This window comes from Lissotriton vulgaris, chromosome 3_1, assembly GCF_964263255.1.
Source record: "Lissotriton vulgaris chromosome 3_1, aLisVul1.2, whole genome shotgun sequence".
Taxonomy (NCBI): domain Eukaryota; kingdom Metazoa; phylum Chordata; class Amphibia; order Caudata; family Salamandridae; genus Lissotriton; species Lissotriton vulgaris.
Genome location: NC_141689.1, coordinates 530,344,575 through 530,350,574, shown reverse-complemented (window position 1 = coordinate 530,350,574; position 6,000 = coordinate 530,344,575).

Below are 6,000 nucleotides of genomic sequence, written 5' to 3'. Positions count from 1 at the left end.
CCAGAAGAGATGAATCCAAAACATGTGGATCGGTATACATGAAATACGCTTTAGATGATGCAGAAGTAACCACTACACACGCTTCAAGGTGCGTTGCTGGTTGTGGATGTAGGAATTACCTGTAGTGCATTATCTGCCCCTGCCCCCAGCTGGGGAGAAACAGCTTTGGTGTGAGTCACTAGCTCCAGAGGAACTTCCTCTATGGTAGCAAGAGTAGAGATGCAACTACCAAGGACTCCTCGTGGCCTACTATTGTGGATCGGCCACATGGTGTAGTATGACATGATCAATGGAAACAAATCGATTGTCTTTAAAACCAGTAAACGGAGTCAGAATAACTGTTCTTGTACCTTGAATGCCAAAGACTGGCACTGGCCCTCAATATGAGGGACAGAACTCTTTTCCCACTGCTACCTTCTTTCGCTTGAGATCACCAATTCTTTTAATCCAACCAGAAAACGGTGGTATGGAGAAGAATAATGCACCTATACACCCAGGAAAGCCATGGAATCCCAAAAAGCTTTTGAAGCAAAGGCTGGTCAATGGTCCGAATGGATTGTCCCACATGCATGCGTCCTGATAATGACTTGCATGTCTTTAATAACGAGCGCCAGCCGAGCGCTGTGGCCAAACCAAGAGGAGCCTGGAGCAAGAACCAACTGCAACTAAAATAAATTTAAACAGTATCCAAAATCGGTGGATCACAATGATCCAGATAGACACAGACAAAACTCTTATTTGGAATTAACAGGTTTGTCTGCAGGGGACAAGCCAAGGTGGAAGCCTTAATTTGTTGACAAATGTAGCAACACATGACATATTTTTTGGCCTATTGGTACAAATCATGCCACCAATAAACATTGCTGTAACAGTGAAATGGCGGCCGCCACACCAACATGTCCAGAAGCACCACCTTCATGTCCAGCTATTGCTAAAGCCTTTGATATCGGTTGGGTATCAATCGACAGGCAAGCCCAGAATCATTAAAAACTGAATATTGTGTTTGCTAAAGTGGTATCAATATCTAGGAGGTAAGCCTTTAGGTAAAGGTGTGCTGTCTTTATTTTCATTAACGGCAGCCAAGATTTAATTATCAACCCTCATTTTAGAGCGTGTAATTGTAGCAATAGTAGCAGTTGCGACTGCAGATTTGGCAGCTTTATCTGCCAAAGAATTCCCTACAGCATGTGTTCCGTGTGCTCAACTTATGAATAACTTGAGCCCAGCCATGGCCCATGGAGGGAGTTTCGGTGAGGCGGAGAGGCGAGGCAGGGGAGGGGCAGGGTGGGTGGTGTTAAAAACTGGAGTATGGATAATTGAAGGTAAGTAAACAATTTAATTTATAAAATGAATTTCTTAGCGCACCCTGCATCGCATTTTGCGATGCAGGGCGCGCTATGAAATTTGTTTTATTAATTAAATTGTTTACTTACCTTCAATTATCCATACTCCAGTTTTTAGCACCCCCCACCATTCCCCTCCCCCGCCCCGCCTCTCTGCCCACCGAAACTCCCTTCATGGGCCGTGGCTGCTTGAGCCGGTGGCAGCCTGCCCTTGAGTCCTGCCACCTTAACCCAAAGCATTTTATGCTTGATTGTGTTGCCTTTAGAATAATGGAATCCTTTCTCTTTCCAGTAATGCAAATCATCATCAAATGGTCATACAAATCACACACTATGGGCTCGATGTAGGTAGCCAAATACCGGTCGGTAACGGCCGAAATTATCGAATTCGTATTGGGCTTTCCAGATGTAGGTGGCATTTTTTAAGGATTCAGTATTTTACCGAATCGGTAATTTAAGGAATCAGTAAAAGACCGAATTCTTAAATACCGATTCTGTAAATTACCGAATCCTGATATGTAGGGAGCACTCAAATGAGTGATTTTCCCATCTTAGGATTTGTTATTTACCACCAACTACAAGTTGGTGGTAAATAATGAAAACCTCTGAAAAAGCATTTTTTTTTATTTTCCAACAGTGACATGTTGCAGACATACATGCAATTAGGGCATGTATGTCTGCAACATGTGCACCCATACACAATTGAGGGGTGCAACAGGGTGTCAAAGTGACATCCTGCCACCCTTCAATGTTTTCCAATTTTACCGAATCGGTATTTACCGATTTGGTAATTGACATTCAATACTATGGGCCTCCAGGCCCATAGGAATGAATGGCAATTACTGAATCGGTAAATACCGATTCGGTAATTACCAAAACTTACCGATTCGGTAATTTTTTACCTACATCCCAATTCCCTGTTCTTAAATACCGAATCGGTATGATTCGGTATTTAAGAATCGGTAATCTGGGATTACCTACATCGGGCCCTATACGTGTGGGGAATTCGTGATCCGTATGTTCAAGTGCAAGAGGCAATGCTTTCAGTTCAGCTAACTGCGCAGTACAGTCCCCCAAACACTAGGTGTTCGATTTTTGTCTTTGGAAGTTTCCATCCTACGTTACCCCAACAACAGGGGCACATGCCGATGAGTTTTGCTGTTTAGAACCTGTAGCAGGTTGGGCTGAACCATCAGTAAAAGCAATATATAGTGTTCTACTGGTAATACAGCCATAGTCATGAGATAGGCATGCACATACTGGAGGAATTCTTGAGTCTGAAAGACAGGTCAAAGACAAAGTCTACATCAACAGCTGTTAGAGATGTCGCCCACTGTATCCATCTAGGCATTGGGAATTCTAGCTATGGTGACAGCCTCTCAGGCTGGCACAGGGGTAACGACGATGATGTGTTTCCCTTGTGAATGTGACTGTTCTTTAAGGATAGCCATCTATAAAGCAGTCAGTGTTTTCTCAGTGGAAGCAAAACACATTTCTGCACTGAAATATAAAATTGATTTATATGCCATCTTCATTTTTTCACCTGCATTGAAACTTATATAAATATTATTATCATTTTTGAGTTTTATATAGCGCTAGCTAGACTCAAAGGTATCAGAACGCTTTACATGTTATTTGATAACATTTGCAAGAGGTACATGAGGGAATTATTAAGAGTCATGGTTGAACAATACAGCATTGAGTGGTTATAAAGTCACACAAGTATAACACAAGGATGCATTGCGTGTGCCTGCCAGCTAGCAGAAACATGTTGTGTAGCTCCAGATGACAACAACTGTACCAAATGTGGCACCTAGACAATACAAGTATAATCCAGCACAATGGGAGCCATCCTCTCTACCATCACAGCTGCTGACACCCAGTCAATGCCGAAGTCAAAGTCACATGGTAGTATCCCATAGGTCTTTATTTTCCACCTGTGTCAACACACCGTTTGCAACACCTCATCATTTGCAATGCCAGTTTGCTCTGACACATAGAGATGGAAGGACAGTTTGTAGTCAGGCAGTCCCCATGCTGTTGTAGTACACAATGTGTCTTTCAATATCCTGAAAGAGTTTGCAAGTTCACTAGTCCATAGAATGTTGTTTGGTGCATCTTTTAGTGTACAGTGCTTTTAAGATGGCATCATAGCACCTGCATTCAGGAAGCCACTTGCTGCAGTAGTTTGGACTCCCCAGGAGGACATCATTCCTTTCTTGGTGAAAAGGACCGGCATGCCCTGAATCCATTTTATTCTATCAGGTGACATGGCGTGTGTACCTTGGAACATCACATAATCCAGGTAAGTCACCTCTTTTTGGCAGCACTAGCCTTTTAACAATGAGGCGTTGTGTTCTCTTTCCTGTAGGTAGTACAGCAGCGTTACATTGCCTTTTTCAAAGGACTCAGGTGATGAAAATGCCACAAGGAGGTCATCAGCATATTGCAAGTCGATGCTACCACCTTTCAGGTATAGGTGGTCCAAGTCTCTCTTTAGTGCCTGCGCATTGACCTTGGGACTCTCAGTGAAGGAAGTATACTGGGTATCTTTTAGGGCTATAGCAAAGAGGCCGTCACTCTGTGGATGGACTTTAATGCTAAAAATGCTGATAAGAGAAAAATATTCTGCCTTTACAGGTATAGAGATGATATAGTATTGGTGTCAGGCATAACAGGTGCTAAGGGAACCACAAGTCATAAGCTAATCATTTTATGGGTACAGCATGATTTAATCAATACTCTCTTTTTTCAAATATCTCTTTCTTGGGCAGGCTTTTTTTGTTTTTCCCAAAACTCTCAGTTCACAAGTTCTAGAACCATGTTTTAGTCATCTGTAAAGCCGTATTACCTTCAAGTTTATCAAACTGCAGTCTAACACAATCATTCATCATCTCTCAACACATGCACAAGTCAGAATGGAAATGTAATATCCTTAATTCTTTGTTAGGCTTGAAAGCATTTGACCATGAGGCCCTAGTGTTTAGGGTAAAACCTATTTCTTCAGCTATAGACAGTGTTGTTCTGAAGTAGGCACTAAAATAATCTCTCTGCTTGTGGGCCTAGTTTAATGCTAACTGCACACCCATCTTTTCCTACATACAAAGTGTTCTCGAGCAGCTCCATTGTCCAGTACAAATGTTTGTCTGCCATGTAGGTGCACCATTCGGGCCCTGGCCCTGTGAAAAATGCTTCAGTACAGTGCACGGGCTCAGGTACTAATGTCAACTGCACTAAATCAGTGGCCAAGTCACTCTCAATGTCAGGGCTGTATTTAAACAATTCTTAAAAGTGTTTTTATAGAAATCTCCCTGTAACAGAGTCAATTGGTAGCATGTTGGACAGAGAAACAAGACAGGGAGTGCACATACCACGAAATTCTCACTTGAGTTGCAAGTAGTAAGTGCTCTATTCTAATCTGTTCTCAGGTATTTGTAAGTAAATCCCATGTATTGAAATATACACTGTTGCACAAATGTTTGCAGGGGAAGTATATCCCCAGCAAATTGGTAGGGTGCATCTATATTAAAATTACTAAACCAATCTCTTTATCTCCTAACTTAGGTGGAAACATTGCATTCTCTTTGCGTGTGTCTGATACCTTCACCTTGAAACACTTTGATTGTGGCCCTTAAAATTATTTAGCTGAAGGCTATAAACAATTGTGTAAGCAGCTTTGGATAAAGCTAACAGAATCAACTGGGAAAAATTGCTTGATTGGAGAGAGCAAGGTTTAATAGAATGGGAGGAATACCAATTCTTATTGAAAAAATACCTGAGATCACCGGTACTGTATTTGCTCCTGTAAATTCATAAGAAACCTGTGTGATCCACCTGGGAGATCGATAGTTTCATCAATCGGTTGCCTGCTTTAAAAAAACACTTGGTATACAGACTATTTACCTAGAGCATTTGTGCAATTATTGCCCACTTACGCAAGAGTCAGTGGGCACTTTCTAAGCATAATCAATGGCATACTATGGAAGGATGATATTCTCCTTTTTGGCTTGGATGTCTGCATCCTCTACAGATGTATACCCACACATTGGGGATTGAGGCATGCAGATATTTCCTATGGGCTAGGTCTCTGTCCCATTTATTCCTCACAAAAGCCATTCTTGACATGATAAAGTTCTGCCTCAATAATAACAATTTTATTTTTGACAACAACCATTACTGCCAGGCGCATGGCACTGCAATGGGGAGATGCTTTGCCCCTAGCTACACATGTCTGTACATGGGCGGTGGATAGAGCAAAATGTGAGGGAAATCCATCTTCATGATGAAGACCTAGAGCTCTGGGCCAGGTACATTGATCACATTTGTGTCATATGGAGGAGATCTACTGAGCTTGCTCTACAGTTTATAAAAGAACTGAACTCCAACACTTTCAACCTCAGACTCACTGGCAATATAAAAAAAGCAGCTTTGAATTCCAAGACCTTAAACTGGCCAACATAAATTCAAGGATTGAAACTGCCTTGGTTAGAAAGGAGAAAACTGGCAAAAGTATTGTGCATGCATCAAGCTACCACCCTAAAGTTTACTCAGCAGTATCTCTTATAGTGAACTGATTTGGAACAGGCACAATTGCAGCAGCAATGCGGATTTTGAGTGTGAGACGAGCATTAAGCTGGAAAGGTTCTGTGTTAGGTGC